Source organism: Erpetoichthys calabaricus, chromosome 9 (genome assembly GCF_900747795.2).
Source record: "Erpetoichthys calabaricus chromosome 9, fErpCal1.3, whole genome shotgun sequence".
Lineage (NCBI taxonomy): Eukaryota > Metazoa > Chordata > Cladistia > Polypteriformes > Polypteridae > Erpetoichthys > Erpetoichthys calabaricus.
Window position 1 is genome coordinate 81,960,837 of NC_041402.2, and position 26,641 is coordinate 81,987,477.

General features: G+C 38.1%; 1 protein-coding gene across 1 annotated transcript in view; it reads left to right on the forward strand.

Moving 5' to 3' along the window:
* Positions 1–26,641, forward strand: part of si:dkey-234i14.6 (uncharacterized) — a 136,252-nt gene that overhangs the window by 56,917 nt on the left and 52,694 nt on the right. The window lies entirely within an intron of this gene.

Below are 26,641 nucleotides of genomic sequence, written 5' to 3' on the forward strand. Positions count from 1 at the left end.
ATTATGTAAATGAAGGCTACGACTGAAAGCCAATGTCATATTATTTGACTTCTAGCCTTTGGGTATGTAAGACTAGCTGACAGCAGCTGCTGTTCTTGTCAGTGGACCATGTCAACTTATATGATCGAAAATTACTTGTCATGTTAACTTTAGTGACTGCATGCTAACTGTAATCTCAATCCTTTTTTCTCTTCTTTCCATTCTATCATAGCACATAAAACACAAGACATCAGACAGATGAGTCTCTCTTCTACTGGCAATGTCCAAAACACCTGTGTTCCTTATTCCTCATGGCTGCATTATATGCATTGAATCTGTGATGCATTATTATGTAAATGAAGGCTATAACTGAACATTACTGGAAAAGTTGATGGATGGGTGAAAAAAAAAGTATTAAGAACTGCAGTTTGAAATAGTTTGTTTTCTGGTCAGGAAAATATTTTATGAGGCTGTTGAGGACACGGAGTAATGCTTGTGTGAACATTAAATATGAGCAATGAATAAACGTTGAGTTATTATGATTTGATGAATGGCATGTGATTAGGCACCCAATCTTTGTTAACACACTATCAAATCAGGATTATCAGTGTTCATCAACTCCGTAAAAATGATGAGCCAGAAGATATGTAGTGAGCCTACTAGCAGTTTTTTTTGTTTTTACCAGTGATGTAATAAAAAATGAAGATAAACATAAGCAATTGGGATTCGTTTGATGTGCACTAACTGAACCATTGTTCATTGAATGTTCAAATGTTAATTAATATATTTTGGAAGGCCTTCTGCCTTCTCTTGGTTTTATTCGTTGTGACACATTTTTAAAAAGTGTTTAAGGTCAGGTTGGGCTTGTCAATCAAGTTTTAATGACCATTATGCATTGTATCCTAAGAAAAAATGCTGTTACAGTGAACCCTCGTTTATCACGGTTAATCCGTTCCAGACACTACCGCGATAAATGAATTTTCACGAAGTTGGATTCTTTATTTATAAATCGAATATTTTCGCAGTTAGAGTATAGAAAACCTGTTTACGACCTTCTAAATATGTTTTTTAACATTATTAGAGCCCTCTAGACATGAAATAACACCCTTTAGTCACCATTACACTCGTATTACCCAATATATTAGACAAAATAAGAGAAAATAAGACATATTAGACGTTACAAATATCATATTATTATTATTGTACTGTACATTTACACATACACACAGTTCTTACACACAACCACTAACCTATGAAGGCATGAGCTCAGTAGGAGAGTCTTCAGGTTGTAAGCTGGAGTGCTGATCGCACCCTCAGAGGACACAGACGCCCCTGGGAAAACCCCTGAAACAGCTGACAGTCTACCTTCACATTGCTCCTTACCCTTCTTACTTGCGCTATAATGCGCGATAAACCGCTCACGCGGTACTCCGCTTACTTAAAAGTATTGTGCAGCGCCTCTCAGCTTTGGAATTGGTTGTTTTGTTTCTCTCTCTCTCTCTCAGACATTCTCTGTTCCTGGCGGAACTGTCATCTCTGACTTGTCATGGAGCACTTTTGAAAAGAGACAAATGTTTGTTTGCAGTGCTTTGAATAAAGTTCTTTTTTTTCTACAACCTCCTGTGTCTCTGTGCAAATCTGTGACCCAAGCGTGACAAGGTGGTGCAGTATCTTCAGAAGGTGCATCGTTGTCTTTTTCTGCTGAAGGAGTACTAGGAGTAGGCAGTGGGTGTCTGGGTGCGCGGCTGAAGAACATCTTGATAGGCAGTTGCTGGCACTGTCTTTTCATATGTGTGAGGAGGCTTTTGTAGGGTATTGCCATCTTTGATCATATCCAAGAGTTTCACCTTCTCCTGGATGGTAAGCATCTTCCTCCGGCGCTTAGTTTCATTGTCAGAAGGCTTAGAAAAGGCAGCATGTTTAGGAGCCATCGTGGGGCTTAGATAAAAGTTCTCAGAAAGTGCACGCGTAGTGACGTAAGCGTGTATGAGAAAAAAATCGCGATAGAGTGAAGCCGCGAAAGTCGAAGCGTGATATAGCGAGGGATCACTGTACTTATTTATGCTTTTGTAAAAGCTTACTCACTCTTAATACACATGAGCATTGCTATTGATCAATAAGCAGATGAATGCAAAAATCCTAAATCTTTCAATGTGCAAATTATTTATCTAGAAACTAATTTGTCTGAGACCGATTATAAGTGATAGTACACATACAGTTATAAACAACAGGCAGAAGGTGAGGACTGAAAGAAATTCCTGCATAGAGATTTTTATTTAGCCCAAATTTTTATAATGTAAAACATGCATTAGCACTGAAAAGCATGCATTTAGCTATATAGAATATAATTTAAACATATCCTGATAATAGGTGCCTGCATTATATTTGCTAAATTTTCTTAATATCTTACATTATGGATTACATAAAGTATACACACTTCATTTTGATGAGACTGTAGGATCCAGGTTACAGTTATTTTTTTAATAGTTCAAAGTATCTATTCTGGTTGGCACATTGGTGCAGTGGTAGCTCTGCTGCCTCACAACAAATAGACCACAATGTCCTGAGTGTTCACTACATGGAGTTTGCATTATCTCACCATGTTCACATGAGTTTCCTTTGGGTGCACTGATTTCCTCCTACAGTCTAAAGACATAGAGGTTAGGTGAACTAGTGTTGCTAAACTGGCCTGTGCATGTGTGAGCATGTTTAAATTGTGATGGATGGGTACCCCGTCCAGGGATTGTTCCAGTCTTGTACCTGTTGCTTGCTAGTGATAGGCTTCAGTTTGCATGCGACCCTGCTCTGGATATATAGTTTTGGACAATAAATGGATGGATGTATCTGTCCCTTTTCAAACATAATATAATGGAGTGGTGCAGTCTTTAGCATTACTAATGTACTGTCTTCATATCTCATGCCTGATTGTTGTTTGTGTGGGGTTTGCATATCCTTTCCAGGGCTTTCTATTTATTGGTTTTGCTAAATAGGACCTTTGGCAATGTGCATGAATGGGCCTTTTGTTCCATCCAGGGTCAGATCCTACCTTGATGCCATGATATACTTTGATCATCTGCAACTCTCAAATGGATTAAACAGGATTGTTTAATATATGTTATATGATATGTTATATTAATTTGAATAAATTGAGCAACTGTCTACCTTTGATTCCTAGTTTGTACCCAGTGGTGTAAAGAGAGGACCAAATGACTGTGACCTCAAACTAGATTAAATGAAGTTTTATTCAAGTAATTTAATTTGGAAAATACAAAATAATCTATCGTAATTAATCTCTGTGTAAAAATAACAATTGTTTAAGATAGGTACTGTGGACCTATCACAACATTATTCTGGAAGCAATGGGTTCAGACAATGGATGCATGTGTGACAGGTTATAAGCTCTATAAGGATAATATAATTTGTATGTGTGTTTTAGAGTGATTGGTCATATTGTTCACAGTAAAACATTATATGCTTTAATACTTTAGATACCTCCTTCATTTTGAAAATGATTAGATATTTAAAGAGCATGACTAGCAAAACCACTCTTAACCATCCATCCATTTTCCAACCCGCTGAATCCGAACACAGGGTCACGGGGGTCTGCTGGAGCCAATCCCAGCCAACACAGGGCACAAGGCAGGAACCAATCCCGGGCAGGGTGCCAACCCACCGCAGGACACACACAAACACACCAGGGCCAATTTAGAATCGCCAATCCACCTAACATGCATGTCTTCGGATTGTGGGAGGAAACCGGAGCGCCCAGAGGAAACCCACACAGACACGGGGAGAACATGCAAACTCCACGCAGGGAGGACCCGGGAAGCGAACCCAGGTCCCCAAACTGCGAGGCAACAGTGCTACCCACTGCGCCACCCCACTCTTAACCAGGCACTTGTTAATTTGAATTATTTATGATTTTTTTATTTAGTTTTGCCCATCATTTGACCATTCATGACCTTTCTCAAGGCTGGGTATTTACAGATAAACAAATGAAATTTAGTAATGCTATTAGGCAATGCATAGGCAAATGCATTATGAGATGTTCACATATTGTTTTGAGATTCCTATCCTTCAGTTAATCCAAACCAGTAAGGACAGTAAGATTGTGCCCTAATACAATCTGAGACAGTGAAATATTAATAATGTGATGTTTGCAATAAAATGAACACAATAGTGAAACAGATTAATCTATCCAAATGTATTTCTTAATAGTTGAATTTTAACCATTCAATTATATATATTCACTAAGTGTATGTTTAGAGCACAGAGCCTGTGTTAACAGCATTGCCAGCAGATTGAGGTCAATTTTAAAATACCTAAAGGTAATAAACTGATTGAATGCAAACTCAAATGTCAGAGTACAAATAACTGTAAATCCCAAGACTCAGCAGAATACACTCCTTTGTTTACTTTCCTTTAGAAATTCTGGTTTTATCTCTTTGTTTTCTTTTATGCCTCCCTTTTTTCTGCTTTTCATTGTGCAGATTTCCTTAGTAGTACACCTCAGAAGGTGAAGAATATTTTATAGTAGCAGTACTACCGTGCAAAGCAGAGCAGCCAGCTGCATCCCAGGACTTACGGACAAGATATTCTCTGAAAGATTCAGAGAAATAAACCTGTTTACTCTTGATAAGAGAAGGCTGTGTGGGGACCTAATCCAGGTCTTCAAAATCCCCAAAGGAATTGATAAAGGAGATCCACCAGAATTCTTTCAGCTTAACTGTAGATCATGTACTTGTAGATACCAATGGAATAAAGGGGAAGTGCAGGGAGGACTAAAGGCAGAAAGCAATACGAATGCAAAGAGATGTGAGAATCTGGAACAAACTAGTAGTTGAAGCAGAAACCTTGACAATCTTTATCTCATCTGGATGAGATATCGGGATGGCTTAGGTATTCGCTAAACAAACAAGCTTGTTGGACTGAATGCTCTCCTTTCACTTGTCAGATTTCCTCTGTTCATATGCAGTAGTGGTACTGTAACATATACAGAGTACAGTGAAATTCTTACTTGCATGTCTAACCAACATGCAACGCATTGCCACTTTCTACCAGTATGATAAACAAGAATGTACTGTGTGGTAGTCTGTGCATATGTGAAAATGCACTAATATGACATTTTAAGGGAAATCAATTCAGTTCTTTCACCCTTTCCTAAATACTAGGGGGGGTTTCCTCTTTGTCAATGCCTGTGACAACAGGTAACTGCAGTTAAATACCTTTCTGTATAAGATTTTAATAAGATACAATGTACAACAAGGTCAATATTATTAAAATACATATTTAACTACAAAAACAATTCTTAAGGTGTTCAGTAAGGTATGTTGTGATTGCTGTTTTTCTATTTTTTTATTTCTAGTATTTTATTTGACAAAATATGTATCTGTTGTTCTTTTTTTATCCTGAAGAATATAATTCTAATATTTATTTTCATCTTTAAAAAGTTTGAATATTATTTAATGTTATGGTACTGTATTTTGCTGTGGGCTTTACTATTTTCTAGCATCAGGATAGCTTGTTACCATGCTAACCGTATCCAGAATGGTTTGATATGGCACAGTCTGTGACATCACCAGAATGACTGCATAAAAGCCAGCACATACATTCTCAAATCATCCAAGTATTGGATAAAACTTCTTTTACTTTTGACCTGGTTTATGACTTCTTATTATTAATTCTTAAGTTCAGTTTTTTGGTTTCTGATTTAAGCTTTGGCAAAACCTACATATTGTGTCCCAATCCACAAACTTACAAACAATGCTTACTTTTTTCCTTAAGGCAGGTGTGCAGTGGACTCCCCATACATCAGAAGGGCAGAGATTCCTGGCTCTTCACGCCTACATTACAATAAGGTCTCACTTGTACACACAGAAAAAGACTAAATTTACATTCCAGACTAATGCAAAGTTACAGTGTAAATAAAGGCTGGTGTATGAGTGAGCTTGTCATGTGAGGATGATTTGTCACCTAATCCATGGATGGTTAATGTCTTGAAATTGGTGCTGCCAGGAAAGACTCCTGCTTTGCCCCTACATTTTTATAATTAGATTTGAAAGAGGATAAACGGAGAGGTACATAACTTAATTTTTTATATTATATTTTTTATATTTAAAATTTTGAAATTAATAATTGAAATTTTGTGTGTGACAATACTTGAATGATAAATTATTCAAACCTCTTTTTTAATGCATTTTCTGACTAGTAATTTATGTATTAAGCGAAAAGATGCTTAAAGAGTTAAACATCTCCAGCTGAAAGCCAATTATAATTAACTTATATCATTTGAGGTCATTATTATCTTAGCTTTTAAAACAAAGCTCAACATCCAATTGACATACTCTAATTGTAATGTTCTGGGAGCTATTATGAACAATGCTGTTAAAACAGATAACTGATATGATCCTCTTTTTCTTGGTGGATAAAAATGTGTTCTGCTATTGGAAGTGGCCCAATTTTTGCCTTGCCAAGAGGTGCAGTCACTTGTTAAATGAACAGTTATAAACTTGATGCACACAAAAGAAAGATAGCGATAAGAATGAAAGACCTGGCACAGACTTGAAGAACGAATACAGAAATACTGCCCAGTATCTTACTCTTTCGTATTCTGAGGAATACAGTATACATGCACAGAAATACACAGAAGTAAAAGGTATCAGTCATTACATTTCTCCCAAATGTATATTTTTTTTATCTCAAATAAGAACTGCATGTACAGTGTATTACTGAAGTATTACTACAGAGCACAGCTATCCTGAACACTTCTTTCCACCTCTTTTCCAGCAAACTATACAGGAGCATTCGGACTTGCGCTGGATTCAAGGAAAGCTTTTATGTACAGGGGATAAGGGTACTCAAGAGTTATTTATTCTGACAAATGCATATGTATTTCTCACCTGTATAGTCAAATGTTGCATTTTTAATTTATGATTTTCTAGTCATTGCTTGTGTTTGGTATTAGACCATCGTCAGTAATTTAGGGGAAACATGCAAGAAAAAATTTCATTGTACTATGTACAGGAGATGTGAAAATAGATTTTAGCTTAGACTTTGAAGTACAATCAAAATGATATCTTTGACTTTACCTTTCCAATAACTATGCGTTCTTCAACTTTAAGGAACGAATTACATCAGGGCACAATCACACATACACCCACACACTCACATATTGAGCCAATATAGAGTTGCTAAGCACCCAGCTTGAAAGTGGTGCTAATAAACACTGTGATCAATTCATTTATCTTACTGTTAAATCGCAGGTGGCTGAAGATTAGCAGATTGTTAAAATTTTCCATTTTTATTATTGCCAGGGGAACTGGTTATGCTGTTTCAATTATGTAAGCAATAATTAATTTTCTTCATGGTGGATAAGAAATCAGAGGAAGACAGCCTATTTTACTATGTCCTAATTAGTGTGTTGTATTTTATTTATTATATAGTGTACCAAATGCCAAAAACATAGGGGCTTCTGACATACAAACCATTGGAAGTAGAAATGAGAATATGAAGTCATTGCTTTCCTCATTGAGCTATGATTTAATTAGACAATTTCAACTACACATCCATTTTTTTTTTTTTTGCAGTTTGCAACAAAAATTAGTACTTGTCCTTTTTTATCTGAACACATTACCTACAGTAAATCTGGTGTCAGATTCACTGAGTATCATAGGTAATTATAGATGCTAACACTAACTGATTAGATTTTTGTATTTATTTATTTATTAAGTGGGAGATAAATATATATATATATATATATATATATATATATATATATATATATATATATATATATATATATATATATATACTGTATATATATTTACAACATGAGAGGTGTGTTTCTTTTTATTTTGCTCTGATAAGGTCTGTGTAATGCTTTTGTTATTTGAGCTAATACAGTGTCACAGGAAGATTAATTTTATACTGGCACTGTCAGATTGAAGACATTTAGCTCTCTGATGAATCTTCCAACCTGCCTTTTGCTCATTAAAGGCTCCACCTTTAATGTCCATAGACCTGATACCCATGCCAAGTTTTCCTTACTGCTTATTCTCATTTCTGTGTGATTACAGCATGAATTCTTTATGGCACTCTAATATATGAAAATTGACATAAAGTACTGCTTCTATGGTGTGCACCTTTATTTTGCTTTCTGGATTCAATTACGGCAAAGTCATATTATCTCATTTGTTCTGCAGGGTCTACCTTTTTTTTTAATACATTTGAAGTTTATGAATCTCTTGTATTCATCATGTTTATATAGAAATGTATTCTGCTGTGTGGGGCTTGTAGTACTTGATTCATCATATATAAGCCTCATGAGGTATACCAAAACAAAGTCATTCATCTACAGACCATCAACATCCTTGTGTTACTATATTTAGTCTATGTGAAATTTTAATGTGATTGTAAACATACTCAATTATTCTTGACATTGAATTGCTGAAATTACAAAGCAATCATCTGCTGTGTTTAGGTTTTCCTTATCTTATAAGTTAACTAATGTTATTATGGGCATTGTAAATTATACCCATAGTATATTTGAAAAGGTTAGCACAATTCATATATTTTGCAACATTATGAACAACACATACTGTATGTCTTTATTATTTTGTATTTGTATTTCCCAGGAATTAAGCTTTTTAAACCTCAGTTTATTCAGTCGTTGTTTAAATGTTGTGTGTCTGTTTGCATTATTCATTGTATAACAGATGACTTGCAGTACTTATGATACAGTAACTATTTTCTACTTCTATTTTCAGCACAATTATAATGACCCAGTTGTTAAATACAAATGTTTATTTTGCAATGTTATTGTAACCACTTTAAAGTTTGACCCTGCAAACTCAAATTTACATTTCTCATCCAATTTTGCTAGATATTATTTAAAGTATATCTGTAAACAGAAGAGTTTTGGAAGCTACTAACAAAACCAAATTAAATTTTTGTGACTTTAGGAAAACTGTGGGCAGTTCAGTTGAAGCAAAATAGACACAATCAAAAGATAAAAAATGTTCTTTGGACATTACTAAAGTGAATGATTGATTACAAGCATTGCATTGTTCTTCAGACTTGTTTATTTGGATATGAAATTTTATTGGGAATGTTTGAATATTTAAAGTACATTTGAATGACTAATATAAATATTACATTTCTGATGTATCCTTGCTGTACTGGCTAAATTTTGAATCACATCTACTTTAGTTCATTTTTAAGTTTATTGTTATATAATTTTTAGTATAATTAAATACTTTCATTCATGGAAGAGTGATAGCAAATATGAACCTGAGGATACCTACAACAACTGCATGCATTAAAAGAAGAGAAAATGCATGTCCAAAGGAGAGATATCAAGTGATGGTGTTAAATGGGTTAACAATCTAAGTGAATAAGACATTTTTAAGTGCTTAGCTGTATGCTTTTATACAGCTGATTATGTTCATATTTTTTTTTGTTTCTTTCCTAAACTTTTGACAGTTTTTTTATCATGAATTCTCAGGCAGATGGGGCTCACTAGCCCAGGAAGGCAGTCCATTTAAGAGAAGGAAAACTCTGATTCAAATCCTCTGTTGCCTTGCAGCTATATCTAGGCATAGATAAACCTCAAGGAAAAATCCGGATTTAGAGTTCCTAAAGCAGATTGTCACATTCTATAACCTTGTTCTAGCAACCCTTGTGATGCACCTAGTGCCAAACTGTAACAGCCATGCTGTTCCTTTGGATCCCTCAACAACATGGATGAAGGGGGAATGCTTTATGGGCAACAGCTTGCCCTTCATACAGTACTGCCCAGGCTTACATTCAACATTTCATTTACTAAAACTTAAACCTGCATCCTGGAGAGGACACTCCAGCTTGCTCACACCCTTGATGCAACACAGGGAGTAACAGATACCGGTTATAAGCTACTGCTCGATTAGCATAGAGTGACAAGACATGGGTTTCTCCTAATGGTGGGAGAGATTCTCGGATCTCACTGGACAGCTATTATCCGACTGCTAACTGTCCCGCTAAGTCTGCTATCTTCATTGGGTGCATGGAGATTACGAAGTATCCAAACAGCAGACTATGACCATTGCACCAATAAAATAAAAGACCTCAAAGAAAGAGAATAGCTCTAAAACTGGGAAGTTAGAATGCCCAGACAATAATGAATAGCCTTCCTGGAAACCTTCAAAACATCTGTGATAGCAGGAAAACAGCTGTCATAAACAACAATCTCAAGAGACTGAACATGGACACCGTAGCCCTTCAGGAAAAATGGCTGAGAGATTTGGACACACTGAAGGAGAAGGACTACACATTCTACAGTCAGGGGAAAGACTCTGATGAGCCCAGAGTGAACAGAGTAGGCTTCACAGTGTGCAACAGCATGCTAAGTATGGTGGAGCCAGACAGCAATGGCTCAGAGCAACTCCTAACTCTCCAACACCACCAAAGGCCACATCGCACTTGTTAGTGTGTATGCCTCAACACTGTCCTCCACTACAAATGCAAAAGACAAGTTCTATGAGAACCTAGCATCCATCATCAGGAATATCCCCAACAAAAGCAACTCATTCTCCTGGGTGACTTCAATGCAAGAGTGGGTGCAGACCACCATCCATTGCCTTCCTGTCTAGGCCAGTTTAGTGTGGGAAAAATTAATGGGAACGAACAGTGACTGCTTGAATTGTGCACCTACCATGACCTGTGCATTACAAACTCCTATTTTCAGACCAAGCCTTAGCACAAGGTCTCCTGGAAACACGCTCAAAGCACTGGCACCAACTGGATCTATTCCTGATCATGCTCACTGCCATCAAGAACATTCTCCACACGCGCTCTTACCACAGCGTTGACTATGATATTGACCATTCTTTGGTGTGTAGCAAAATCAGGCTGCAACCAAAGAAGTTCCACCATACTAGAAAATAGGGGAAACCTTGCATTGACATCAGTAAGATGTCTCAGCCTGACCATGTGGACCAGTTTGCACAGGCTTTTGAGTAAAGCCTGGAGACTCTGCTACACAGAAGTGGGAAATTCTGTGGGATACTATGCATTACACAGCCTTGCTTACTTTTGGGAAAAAGATGTCAAAAAGCCAGATGTGTTAGACAAGTAGTCAACTGTAGAAGAGCTCAGCAAGGCCATTGACAGCTTGGACTTAGGCAAGGATCCAGGCAGTGATGGGATCCCTCCAGACCTGATCAAGCACTGTAAGACTACCCTACTGCTTCCATTGCATGAAGTCCTGTGCCAGTGCTGGCAAGAAGCAGCTGTACCACAGGACATGAGGGAGTCTTAGATCATTACCCTCTACAAGAATATAGGAGAGAGAAGCAACTACAACCATTACAGAGGCATCTCCCTCTTCAGCATCGTAGGCAAAGTCTTTGTTTGGGTCATTTTGATCACCCTACAGAAGCTGGCAGAACTTGTCTACCAGAGTCACATTGTAGCTTCTGAACTGAGAGGTCAACAGTAAACATGCTCTTCTCCCTTTGCTAACTTCAGGAGAAGTGCAGAGAACAGCAGATGCCCCTGTATGTCACTTTCATTGACCTCACTAACGTGTTCAACCTTGTCAGCAGAGATTTTTTTCAATGCTCTCTCAAAGATTGGCTACTCAGCAAAATTGCAGAGAACAATTGAATCTTTCCATATCAACATGAAAGGGACAGTAGAGTTCAATGGCAGTTTCTCCAAACCCTTTGACATTTGCAGTGGTATCAAATAAGGCTACGTTCTAGCTCCAACACTTGCTGGAATGTTCTTCGCTCTGCTCCTGAAACAGGCCTTCAGCACTGCACAGGAGGGAATCTACCTGTGGACTAAATCAGATGGCAGGCTTTTCAACCTTGCCCACCTCAAAACCAAGACAAAGGTGCAAATTGCTCTTATCAGAGATATGCTGTTTACTGATAACGCAACCGTTGCAACCCACACCCAACAGGAACTGCAGTCACCGATGAGCAATTATACGGACTTTGAACTAACCATCAGTCTGAAGAATACAAAAATCTTGGGACAGGGTAAAACTGTGCCACCAGTCTTCACCATCGACGACTATAAACTTGATGTCATCCATCAGTTCACATACCTCGGCTCCACCATCACTGATAATTTCTCCTTAGATATTGAGTTTGAAAAGAGGATTGGGAAGACAGCTACAACACTTACACACCTAACAACTTGAATGAACCTGACAGTGAAGACAAAGATGGCAGTGTACAATGTCTGTGTCATGAGCAAGTTGCTATATGACAGCGAGACATGGACCACATATGCCAGACAGGAGAGAAGACTCAACATCTTTCACCTGAGAAGTATCTGCTGTATTCTGGGCATATCCTGGCAAGACAAAGTATCCAGCTCCGAGGTCCTGACCTGTGTGGGCCTTCTAAGCTTGTAAACCCTGCTCAGACAGCACAGCTGGGCCATGGCCATCATATGGAGACCAGTGGCATTCCCAAAAGACATCCTTTACAGAGAGCTGGCATCTGGAAGGAGAATGACTGGCCACCCATAGCTGTGATACAAGGACGTCTGCAAGAGAGACATAAAGGTACCTGACATAGATACTGAGTACTGGGAAGGCCTTGTAGCTGACCGCATGAGGTGAAGAAACACCCTTAAACCAACACTTCAAGACTGGGGAAGAGAACATGATGAACTGATGAACATAGCAGCAGATAAGTGGGCACACAGAAAGGAACATAAGAACTCCAACAGACCAGAGACTGCACACAAGTGCGACTTTTGGAGTAGGGTCTGTTACGCTCCAATTTGCCTCTTCAGCCACAAGTGACACTGCCCCTGCTGAGTAGACAGCCAGGACAAATATAATAATGAAATAATGTATTCAACATGAAATGAATAAGTATGTATCACCCATGGTCAGCCTTGACTAACAGAGGCCTACTACTTATCATGAATTTTAATGACATTTATTCTTATTAATTCACTTCTTTCAACCTTTTGTATTTACAGATAACAAAATACAACTAGTTGTTCATTATAATTGTATTTGTGCATGTTATTTAAAACCTTAGGACATTTTCTAACACAGTATTTAGATTTGCTTCTTCACAACTTCAAAATCCTAGACTTAGATTCCAGCCCAGATTTACCACATTTCCATTTATTCCCATCACCCAGTGAGGGCCATCTTAGGTTCATTGCCTACCATACTTTATCTTCAATAAACAATACAGGCTATTTACAGATTGTCTTGTCAGTGTTTTCCGTGAGATGTTTTGTCTTTCTGGAAAGATTCTTCCGGTCAATAATAGAAAATCTGTTGTGACTAACAGTTGATGCTTGGCACCCAGTGACTTAGAACTGTGTAATAAAGATACTTTTATTCCTGCAATTATTTTAAAAACACTCAGGCGCTGTTCTTTTTCTGCAGATATTTGAGTATACTTATTTGATAGGGAAAATAAGTACTTAACATTGAAAGACAAACCAACAATATTGTTTCCAGTTAACAGAGTAAGATCTTTTAAGGTGGAAAAAATGTGGAGTTTTAACCTTTTTGTGATTTTAAGCAAACTTCCTTTCTTTCCTCTAGGCCCCTTTATATCTCCGGTGGGCCTGCATAACCAGAAAGCATGGGTGGCACCAGTATTGGTCCCAGGTGAGCCTAGGCCCCCCCTCTTTCCTCATTGGCCCACCCTATAGCTTAGGTTTTCATTTTTTTTCCCCCTCAAATGAAAATTAGAACATCTTCTATACACATTAGAGCATCTTCCATACACATATCAGATGATTATAAACTTTCACAAGTGTTAAGTTATCAGTAGAAATGTTCATTTAACTTTTTAAAAGTATTTGGAAAGTGCATAGATTATACAGTGTACATCTGCATAACAAGTTTTAAAAAATAAGATTGACTTAAAATGTTGCCAATTACAGCTAATCGAAACACGTGACTTTAACAGAGTCAAATAGCTTACTGAAGTTAGTTTAGCACTCCCATTGAGTACAACTGAATCGATTCATATGATTCACTGAAAAGAGTCGCTCAAAAAGAATGAATCGTTCATGAATCGCCCATCACTAGTATTGTTGGGCCATGTTTAATTGGAGGAAAATGGGAACAGTGTCTCAACAAATGGCCATTTTAGCTCTTATTAGTGCAAGGAAATAAACAGAATTTCAAAACATGCCAGAGTCTGATGTTAATAGATGATGATGGTGTTACCAGAGTCTGATGTTGGTGATGCCCCTAAGACGAGTGGAAACCCCACATGCTAGCTGTGTTCACTTCATTCAGCAATGGGTATGCTACAAATGCTATTACTGAGTGTACTGGAAAAGCTACAGCCACTCAGCCACTGAATGCAGAATGACTGTCCAGGTCACTGATTTGTCTGGTATCTATGAGCCACCAAGTCAATTGGTGTTAAAGTTTCCAACTTCTGTTACAGCGTAGGTGGAATATGGAATATTACAAGATGGAATTTTGTTATTTTTGTAGTAATATAGTTGAGGAGGACAGATTCACTTGTGTATCTGAAGGCTGAAAACACATGTATCAGGTATGTATTCACATTCACAAATTCAAAGACGTGGCAAAACAGCAATCGTATTGTTTGCTGTAATTGTCAAAATAATAATGGATATTATTACACTGTTTGTGCCTTGTGATGGGCTGGTATGACTTATGTATCAACAAAAAGTAGGCAGTCAATTTATCATCTTCATTTGTACGTGGATTTAAATTAATGTTAACAGGAACCATTCAAATATATGTGCAAAAAAAGTTTATATGACTGACCTTCTATATTATTTTTATGAATGTATATTTAACATTAATAAAAATAACATTAGGCCCACTTGTGACAAATTTAGGTCCACCCTTTTATAAAATTCTAGTGCCGCTACTGCCAGAAAGGCTAACCATTTCTGTTTTCCTAAAGAGCTGGAGCAAAACTTAGACCCCATTAATTAATACCACCTTTACACTGCAGTCATCAAATAAGATGTGAAAAAAAATCAGTCTCAACACACGAAAAAGGTTTGGGGCAGCCACCCGTATACTGTCCCTGGCTGCAAAAGTGTATAGAAAATAGAAGAGATGTGCTCTCTTTGAGTTCCAAGACTGAACTGATGAAGCAGTGATATGATGGCGGCTTTAAAAGCCAAAAACAGAAATGACTTCATCTTTGGCCGGAATCGGAAGTGATGTCATTCTTGGTGCCAGAACCAGAAGTGATGTTGTTGATGATAAATAAGGTAGGTTTTCCCGTATCTGGCCTGCAGAGATAACAGAAGTAGGTTTAGTGCACCCTGCCACCCCCTAGCCTGGCGAGTAATTACCTTTCATTTGGTCCACTCAGCTTCCCTCTACTCGCACGTGTGCGATAGATGCTATTATCTTAATTGTGTATCAAGAAGCACACAAAATAATTCTCATCCATCCATCCATTTTCCAACCCGCTGAATCCGAACACAGGGTCACGGGGGTCTGCTGGAGCCAATCCCAGCCAACACAGGGCACAAGGCAGGAACCAATCCCAGGCAGGGTGCCAACCCACCGCAGGACACACACAAACACACCAAGCACACACAAGGGCCAATTTAGAATGGCCAATCCACCTAACCTGCATGTCTTTGGACGGTGGGAGGAAACCGGAGCGCCCGGAGGAAACCCACACAGACACGGGGAGAACATGCAAACTCCACGCAGGGAGGATCCGGGAAGTGAACCCGGGTCTCCTAACTGCGAGGCAGCAGCGCTACCACTGCGCCACCTCAGAGTAATTCTCATAATGTTTATATTTTTTCTTTATTTTACTAAGACTGAAGTGGCTCTGAGAACTATAACTCTTAGTCATTTATCTCTTGAGCCAGAACAATATTTTTGACATGTGGGAGAAGTAAACTGAAGTACCTGGAGAAAACATAGGTAAAATGCATTATGCTTATAGCAAAAAGTTTTTTGTTTTTTTTCATTTTAAAATCTGAACAGTAGATAGTTATACTCATTATGCTACTAAACTGTCATACTTTTGCTGATTATATTGTGAAAGCACAAACTGGATCCAGGTTGGAGTTTTGGGTCAAAGCGATTCTAAATAAATTTCATTTTTTGACAAGAGATGGTGTTTATGGATTTTCTATGACTAAAAGTGATGAAACTTTGTTTTTTTCACACCAGGCCTATATGATCATTTTTAATATGTGCAGTTTTATTGCAGGTGATTGGTGAATATCACAGCAAATTCTTCTCTTTATTTGGTTCGTTTCCATCTAGTCAGATTTTACATCGTAGGAGATATGGCTTTAGGCTTAGTAATTTGAATCTAGTTTTACCCCATAACCCCCTCCCTCAAACTCAGTGTTCCTAGCAGCTCTAGTTTCAGTTTAGTAGCAAGCTATTGTTAAATTATGATCTCTGCTCAACATTAATCAACTGTAAATCAGCTGTTTGTAATACTGTATATTCACCTGTTCAGTTTTAAAGCTCTTGTATTTGTTAGCAATAAAGTTTTGAACAGAATGAATACTGCAAAAAGGCTTAAAAATAACTACTTTAACATAAAAATAAAAGGAACCATTGGCCTACAAGCTTAGTTATACAGATTAAACAAATGTCTAGGCAAGGAGTGGAAAGCAGGGTTTTATCACCCTTTAACAATAGTAATCCTAAGGTCAGTAGCATTTGTCATATAGGTACAAGAGACAGCTCAGACAGAACAGACCAGAGTGAACTGTACCCATTTTCATCTGATCCCACTTCTTGCAAAGAGAACAGGGGATAGAATGAACTACAGAGTTTATTTATTGCTATCACATTTTGCATAAATGAATTCTCCTGTGGTGCTGCTCAGACTTATTAAAGTGAATGATTGTGATTATGTTGTGAAGTAATTATGAGAAAAGATGCAATATTTTCGGTTTAAGATATCATTAGAGTTGTGCAAACCATTTAAATTTTTTTTTCTGAAGAAGATAATCAGATAATGGTCAATTTATCTATCTGCACTCTCACTGTCTGAGCCTGTTTATCCAGTACAGGATCATAGAAACAAGGAGCCAACAACAGCAATATTAATAAAAATGAGGGTCCTGCATATTTTGTACAACATAAAATATGCCATTTTACATTCAGAATAATTGAATACGTCCTGCGGTGGGTTGGCACCCTGCCCGGGATTGGTTCCTGCCTTGTGCCCTGTGTTGGCTGGTATTGGCTCCAGCAGACCCCCGTGACCCTGTGTTCGGATTCAGCGGGTTGGAAAATGGATGGATGGATAATTGAATACGTCCTGCGGTGGGTTGGCACCCTGCCCGGGATTGGTTCCTGCCTTGTGCCCTGTGTTGGCTGGGATTGGCTCCAGCAGACCCCCGTGACCCTGTGTTCGGATTCAGCGGGTTGGAAAATGGATGGATGGATGGATAATTGAATACTTATGTAATGTAAAAACATAATTAATTTTACAAATGAAAATAACCAATCAAGCAAAATTTGCTGAAGATATGTTGTCTGTATATCTGATTTAGGTGTTTTTTAGAAGACATCAGTGTCTCAGCTTCAGCTGTCAGTTATTTCAGCTGTTCTTTGCCTGACACAGACCTGTGCCAGTATTTATCAAGATTCTGAGCAGGAAAATGGGCCTGACTGGCTCAAATATCTCAGAGTAACACAAATCTGACTCTCCTCTTAGGAGTAGGAGTTATAGCATTTTATCAGTTTTCCAAATTTAGGAAATTACTCCTAACTTGACTAGGATTGAGGAGAGCTTGAGAGTTTAGAAGCTATCCTAAGAAGAGCTAAAGAGCTCCTAAAAAGAAATGGTATTCGTAAGCGATGTTGTACATCACAGGATAGTTCCATCAATGCAGAGAGCTCATGAGCTTTCAGAAAACATGGAAGTGCCAGTTGCAATTTTTTGGCCATGAGGAAAATGCAGCTTTGCAAGACCATGGGTATGTCACAACCAGCCATTGCTAGAATTTCATACCAAACTTTGAAAGCTGTTACAACATGTGACAGATTACAGATTCAATTTATAGATTCATACATTTCCCTACCACTCCACATGAGATAATGTTAAAGCAACTGCATTCATGCAAATCTGTTTTTCTTGGAGTTGTTGGTGTGGTTGATGACGCACACTAAAACGTCAAGTGTGAATAAGCAGGCATATCTGAAGCAATATCACAAAATCAACACACAGGTGGTCATGGATGCAAACTGTGTTGTAGTAGTCAGCATATTACTTTAAAGATAGGGCTGGATGGGTAATTGACAGTGCAATGTGACATTGGTAAGTTGAACTTTGAATTCCCCGAACCTCTGGAACAATCGCATTTCACTTTACAAGTCTGGGAAGGTTTAAGAAGGCAAGCAGAAAGTCCCAGGGCACTGGATAAATAGAGTCTCACCAAAGGTAAGAGGAGATCACAGCATGTGACTCTGGGAGACAAACAGGAACACTAGAAGAATGAAAGTGACTTCAGAAATAGCATCAGAATCATCATAGGTAGTTCCAGTAACAATTTCCTTACAAGGCATTTCTGATGGCCATAACTGTAGGAAGGTGATTCTTCTGAAAGTACAACTTTGGATCATTCACTGTTAAATAAACAGGCCTGTTACATTTAGTGCAGCTCCTAGTAGTAATTCTGAGACATTTGATAAATGTGGGCACTGGTTTCTTTCATAAATACTCTTGTCGTAATTTTCTCCAGTGTTCTTTATGATTGGTTTCATTGCTAATTTAAAATGATAGTTATAGATTAACGTGGTCAGTGTCTTGGAGAATATTGAACACTACGGATAATACTGCATGTGGACTCTAAACCGAGAAAAGTACCTTTAATCCAGCAATATGCTTGAGTGGTTGTTTCTGCATACTGCTTCTCTGTCATTTATGATCAGGAATATTCATAATATTCCAAATAGTTTCCCTCTAGTCCTTTCTTAGAGAATAACACACCTTGATTTATATTGAACATTTTTACACAATAGCCTAATATTTCATTAGCCATTTCTTGCTTCAGGAGATCACCTAGAGGATAGGAATGTTATGTCAACAAAAATCACCAAATGCTTTTAAGGGATTGATTTTTGTTGGTTATGTCCTTTATTCTGTGTTCATAATTAATGCATCTTTTGCTTGCACATAGAATGTGCACTTATAGCCCCACAAAATGAAATGGATAATATTACAACTTAGATTCAGCATCATGAAATTCCAAATCAGAACAAGTTGAGGCTGTGTTTTATGATATTAAAGTACTTGCATTTTGGTGATGCTTCATCTCTCTTATCATTCTTGTATAACTATTTACTTCCTTTTAGAAGTCATGAGTAATATTTAGTCATTTTATACAAATGAAATGAAAATTAAATTTTAAGTTACACTACCTACATTTAAAGTCAACAAGTTTTTCCTAAGAGGCAGTTAGTTAAATCTCCTTATTCTGACACTCTGTCAGAAGAACTAAGGCTGTTAGTAAGGTTGCCAAGCAATGCTCAAAGATGGTTATAGGTAGTCATAGATAGTTTCCAATATTTATTTTTGGACTACTGATAAGCATTATGACTTGCACAATTCCTATTTGCCCTTTTCTATGCAATCCCTACTTAAAATATAGGAATGACGTCATCCAATTAAATACAGAAGTCAACAGTGTGCAGATGTCATTTATTTCAAGAATATCACTTTTAAAACAAGTGTTTATTTATAGAACATTTCAAGAACACTACAGAAATAAATATTTCAGAATAATATTCAGATAGGACATGAGAATAACACATATATGTGTAGTGATCTGAAAAATAAGAAGTGAAGAACATTATAAGGTTTGGGATTCCAGCTGGTAAACTCCATTTAATACTGGAAAATGAAAAATGGATAAGTAAATCCACATGAGGGCATGGAAAAAGTTTGCATTCAAGCAGTCAAAATAAAGGGAAGGGATCAATCGATCTTGCTTCTTAGCTGGTTCTCAAATGAGCATCTACTTGTAGTAGATTTGGTTTTTTTTATGGTGACAACTTGGAAGGGCCATGGCTTCATGGCAGAAACAGTAGTTGAGTCATGTGTCAACCAACTGGAAAGTGTAGGAACTGCTAATGGAAAATGACATGGAGTTAGTGACAGCGCCTCCTCTCTGCATGAATAGACATAACCAAGGATGGAGTAATAACATTGAGGACACAAAAAACAAGTTAGGTGCAAAAGGTGCTCAGAGCCTTTTAATCCAAACAATCGAAATGGTGTCTAAAAAGTGCAGTGCCAAATTCTCTCAAGTGAATAATTCCTAAAAACCCTGCATTTGTGAAAGTTAAAATCAATCACTATATAATTCTAATAGGTTAAAATCAAGATTAAAAGCGAAAATTGGTTAATCAGTCCATTTTGCCTATTGAGCCCCAGCGCATCTCTCTCTGTCTTTCTCTCAATCGAGTTTTCTCTTCTCACTGTACTGGTCTGTTCAGCAGTCTTTGACTCTTGTCCCCTCCACCATCCTTCAGTATACGTTGGTACCTGTGACAACTGTTAGAGTCATCAGCTGCTTCTGCTGCTTGCAAAGCTCAACTGGAACAACTTCACCTCTGCCGTGACATTCTTCTCATTCCACTTAAGGCATTCCAACTGCCTTGCATCCTTTCCACCACATCAGCTCAATCCTGATCCTGGCATTCTCTCTCTTTTCATCTGTATCTCAATTTTACCTCCATCCTTTCTTAGTCTTAGTTTCTTTTGTTTCTCTCTCATTCTTCCCCTTTTGTTGCCTACTCAGACCCTTTTATACTCCATAAGTGAAGGTGCACCAATTTGTATTGTTGTCCGCATATTGATCTGGCAAAATTTTACACTGGATGCCCTTCCTGACGTAACCCTCCCCATTTATCCGGGCTTGGGACTGGCACAAAGAAACACACTGGATTGTGCATCCTCTGTGTCTTATGGATGTGGTGAGAGAGGACATGCAGGTGGTGGGTGTAACAAAGCAAGATGAAAAAGACAGGACATATAGAAAAAGATGATCTGCTGTGGCAACCCCTAACAGAAGTAACTGAAAGAAGAAGAAGAAAAAGAGTGCAGGTGCACCAAACACTATGTGGAGACTCAATGAGGGAGAGCTGCACTAATTTCATTTGTGCATATAATGCACAATTAGCCAATTCCTTCAAGATGTTCTCCACAGCCGCATGACTATTCTCCTGCACTCCTACACTCACAGGCTGTGATCTGCTCTACTGTATTTATAAAAACCATGCACTGCCATGGGCCCCTGACATGCTTCACCAGAAGGTTACATTCTAGTGGCAAACTTAAATATGGTGCTGTAGACTTAATGTAAGGACATAGCAAAAGCAGAAACCAAACAATTTTTTAGAAATGTCTCTAAATAATAAGGTGGTTTTAGTGACAGAATCCGTAACAAGTTCCTTATTCAAGGGGACTAGGCAAAAAATCCTAAACTGCCAAAATTTAGATTGTTTCTTGTGAAAAACAAATTCTAGTATTGCCCATGAAGAAAACCAAAACTAAGCATCAAGTTAAAACTGGTAAAATTTGAAACCAATCACCTTATTTACCATGGCAATATATTTAAATTAAATTATATGCATAAGCATGAAGTATTCTAAAAATATTACAGGAAGAATCCTAGACGCATTATAAAGACAGACAGAAAGGGAATAGCCAAGATAGGCCATTCAAGAAGAAAACCAATAAGAAAGAAAAGTAGTAACAACACAGAAGAGCAAAATTACAGAGTCAGAAAACAAATCTAATCATAAGGAAGACACAAAAAGACTGTAAATTGATTTTTAGCAATGTTATAAAGAGCACAAACCAGGAAATGAGAGTGTACAGGATGGCAATTAGGATAAAACAAGAAATTAAAACGTTAAAGCAATTTTGATGCATATAGGGCATTTGGAACAACAAAGCTCATCAATCTCATTCATCTAATTTCTCCAAAATTACATCAAGTCAAAAATCTAAGTCTCTGAAGTATACTACTATTTACAACACTACTTGGTAACATATCTATGATTATCCTTGGGAAGAAACTCTTTCTAATATTTATGCAAATCTATCTACAAATTTCCATCCGTGTCCAAATAATCCTGCTGAATGGATTATTTTACAGTCAGAGCTGGCATCAAAACTCCTTGAGTTTTTCCTTACATTTCATATCTCACAGTACTTAAATAATCATTGGTTTTTGTTCTGTGGACTTTCTCTAGTGCTGCTAAAAGAATGGTATTTCAAGGCTGCAGAAACTGAGGCTAACAATTCAAAGCTTCATAAAACTGCAGTAAAATGACAATAGAAACAAGCAAACATATGGATGCTGAATCAAGCATGGAGGTGGTTGTGGTGGCTTAACTGAATGAATGATAAAGTAAGATGCTAGACTCCGAAAGGAGGACTCGGAATCAGAAGCTAAGCTGCAGATGAGATAAAGTGTAATGTCTTATACATGCTAAATGTGTCATTATCTGCCTATAAGAATAACCCAAAATTTAATTCTAGTCTCCAGTGCCAAGATTACAGTTGACTCAGTTTACCATGGTTATGAGTATTGACTTTTAAAGCAATAATTTGGCTGAATTTGGACACAAAAAATAAAAAACAAGCTAGTATCCAGACTATCATTTAAAGCATATAAAGAGGTAAGATGGAATGTTACAGGCTAACTTTGAATCAAAGTCAAGAGTGAAATGTCACAAAATGAATTTGTCTGGAAACAAAGTTTCTAGGAAGTATCACCCCTTTGTTCATGCACTTTCTTTTGTGCTAGAATCTGATACAATCTAGGAGATATAAGATAGCAGATTGTTACCCAGCAACCAAAGCAATCAGCCATAGATATCAATTAGGCTGTGAGATTAGGAGCCAGGCCTTCCTTTGTGATTGAAGCTAGGCTGTTTTAGCAAGGTTTCACTAGTGAGCTAGTATCTAGTCTATAGGTGTGATGATCAAAAGCTGCAAGAACTAGGCTAGAATTTAATTTGGCTTTTCTGACGTTGATGAACAGAAAAAAAAGTCTCTTTAATGACAAAGTGAAAACAGATCTCTGCAAAGTGAGCTAAATTAATTAAACAATTATATAACCCCAAACAATTGCATAAGTATTCAGCCCTTCAAGTTAGTATTTAGTGGATGCACCTTTGACAACCATTATAGCCTTGAGTCTCTGTGGATAGATTTCTATCAGCTTTGCACAACTGGACACAGCAGTTTTCCCCCATTCTTTGCAAAACTGCTCAAGCCCTGTCAGGTTGCAGACGGCTTTTTTCAAGCCAAGCCACAAATTCATAATTTTACTGAGACCTGATGCCTCATGTATAATGCCGTGCATACAATTCACACTAAAACATGGTGTACGGACAAAACTGGAAATCTGCATACACACAAAAAAATCCAGATGCATTAAACTGTCTGCACACCAAGTTCCACTCACTTCCCCTTTATAAATCCCAGTGAACATGAAATTTAACATATGTGCACACATTTACAGCCCCACCCCGACTCCCAGAATTTTGCATATTTGAATATGCAAATCAATATAAACAGTCCCTTCCATTCAGTGTTAGTTCAAAAGGGGTCACAACATTGTGTGTACTGTACTGTGATACAAGCCACTGACCAACTCTGTTCTTGAACTGTTGTTGTGCCAATAGAAGTCAGTTACTGACTGGGTTAATAAAGTTTTCACACACTAGAAAACACTGGAATGTACAGTCCTACATGGGCTCTTCTGAATAATATAAACATCTAAAACATAAATCACTTGCTTGTCAAACACTTCATAGTGTGCTTGTTTAGTTGCAGTAAAAAAATTAACACAATGGTTTTCTTCCATTTTGAAAAGCATTTATGTTTTTTTGTACACTGGAATGGTCATGTACTGTGATATCATTTCAAATGCATAATGAATAATAATTCTTAGCAAAATAAAATAAAGCAGTTGTAAAAGAATATTTTACTTATTGAAAACCTGAACTGCATTTGGGTGGCGACAGAAGGAGATGTTGAGGCATTGTCACTCTTCTTGTCAATTTTCTTTGTAAACACTTTTCATTTAATAATGACTACCTGCACTTTTCATCTTTTCCAATTTAAAGTTTCTCTTTACATTTTTTTGGATGCAGATTCAGAATATGACACATTCTATATGGACAGTGAACTATAATAACAGAGTAATTTTTGAAGAGAGTGATTACAAATACCAATGGATTGGTGTACAGTTAAGTAGTTAAAGCCCACAATTCAAAATAAAAATTGATTGTAAAAGTTGAATATAATTAATGGTTTTGCCACAGTAATTACATTTCAAATCCATTAACGCAAAGACAGCAATAGTGAAAAAAATATATACAGTGATCCCTCGCTATATCGCGCTTCGCCTTTCGCGACTTCACTCTATCGCGGATTTTATATGTAAGCATATTTAAATATATATCGCGGATTTTTTGCTGGTTCGCGGATTTCTGCGGACAATGGGTCTTTTAATTTCTGGTACATGCTTCCTCAGTTGGTTTGCCCAGTTGATTTCATACAACGGACGCTATTGGCAGATGGCTGAGAAGCTACCCAACTTACTTTTCTCTGTGTCTCTTGCGCTGACTTTTTCTGATCCTGACGTAGGGGGATTGAGCAGGGGGGCTGTTCGCACACCTAGACGATACGGACGCTCGTCTAAAAATGCTGAAAGATTATCTTCACGTTGGCTACCTTCTGTGCAGCTGCTTCGTGAAGTGACATGCTGCACAGTGCTTCGCATACTTAAAAGCACGAAGGGCACGTATTGATTTTTTTTATCTGTCTCTCTCTCTCTCTCTCTCCCTGCTCCTGACGGAGGGGGTGTGAGCTGCCGCCTTCAACAGCTTTGTGCCGCGGTGCTTCGCATACTTAAAAGCAAACAGCCCTATTGATTTGTTTGCTCCTTTGAAGAGGAAGATATGTTTGCATTCTTTTAATTGTGAGACTGAACTGTCATCTCTGTCTTGTAATGGAGCACAGTTTAAACTTTTGAAAAAGAGACAAATGTTTGTTTGCAGTGTTTGATTAACGTTCCTGTCTCTCTACAACCTCCTGTGTTCCTGCGCAAATCTGTGACCCAAGCATGACAATATAAAAATAACCATATAAACATATGGTTTCTACTTTGCGGATTCTCTTATTTCGCGGGTGGCTCTGGAACGCAACCCCCGCGATGGAGGAGGGATTACTGTATACAGTAATCCCTCGCTATATCGCGCTTCGCCTTTCGCGGCTTCACTCCATCGCGGATTTTATATGTAAGCATATTTAAATAAATATCGCAGATTTTTTGCTGGTTCGCGGATTTCTGCGGACAATGGGTCTTTTAATTTCTGGTACATGCTTCCTCAGTTGGTTTGCCCAGTTGATTTCATACAAGGGACGCTATTGGCAGATGGCTGAGAAGCTACCCAACTTACTTTTCTCTCTCTCTTGCGCTGACTTTCTCTGATCCTGACGTAGGGGGATTGAGCAGGGGGGCTGTTTGCACACCTAGACGATACAGACGCTCGTCTAAAAATGCTGAAAGATTATCTTCACGTTGCTACCTTCTGTGCAGCTGCTTCCTGAAGCGACATGCTGCACGGTGCTTCGCATACTTAAAAGCTGAAAGTGCACGTATTGATTTTTGATTGAAAAACAAACTCTGTCTCTCTCTCTATCTCTCTCTCTCTTTCTCTGCTCCTGACGGAAGGGGTGTGAGCTGCCGCCTTCAACAGCTTTGTGCCGCGGTGCTTCGCATACTTAAAAGCCAAACAGCCCTATTGATTTGTTTGCTTTTCTCTATCTCTATGACAGTCACTGCTCCTGACGCGCACTCCTTTGAAGAGGAAGATATGTTTGCATTCTTTTAATTGTGAGACGGAACTGTCATCTCTGTCTTGTCATGGAGCACAGTTTAAACTTTTGAAAAAGAGACAAATGTTTGTTTGCAGTGTTTGAATAACGTTCCTGTCTCTCTACAACCTCCTGTGTTTCTGCGCAAATCTGTGACCCAAGCATGACAATATAAAAATAACCATATAAACATATGGTTTCTACTTCGCGGATTTTCTTATTTCGCGGGTGGCTCTGGAACGCAACCCCCGCGATGGAGGAGGGATTACTGTAATATATAAGTGGGGTTTGGACATGCTTCACAGACCCCAGTGTCCCAGTGTTGAGATGCCAACAGAGTGGGAGAACCAGGAGAGAGGGCGTTGGAGAGGCAACTGTGGCACTACAGATTCCCGCAGGGCATGCTGGGAGCTGGAGTTTGGTGAAGCCCTGTTAGGTTCCATGGGGACTACCAGGGGAAGCTGCAGATCCCTATAGAGGACCTCCAGTGCACCTGACAGTGATTCCAGGTAATACTGATGAGCCACCTGGAACACTCCCAGGACCTGAATAAGAGGAGCCGCCTCACTCCATTGAAGAGTCAGAGTCAGGAGGGGGAGGAGTATGCTTGCTGGAGGGAGAGTGGAGGAGAAAGAAAGAGAGAGATAAAGAAAAAGAAAACAAAGGAAGAAAAAGTAAAGTGTGTTAGTGCTTGTTGGAACTGTTTAAATAGAATAATAAAATAATGAGTGCTTTGGTACTTGTGTCCTTAGTGTCTGTCTGTGATCTGGGCTGGAATGTTCACAATATATATCTGTGAAACATGTCCAAAC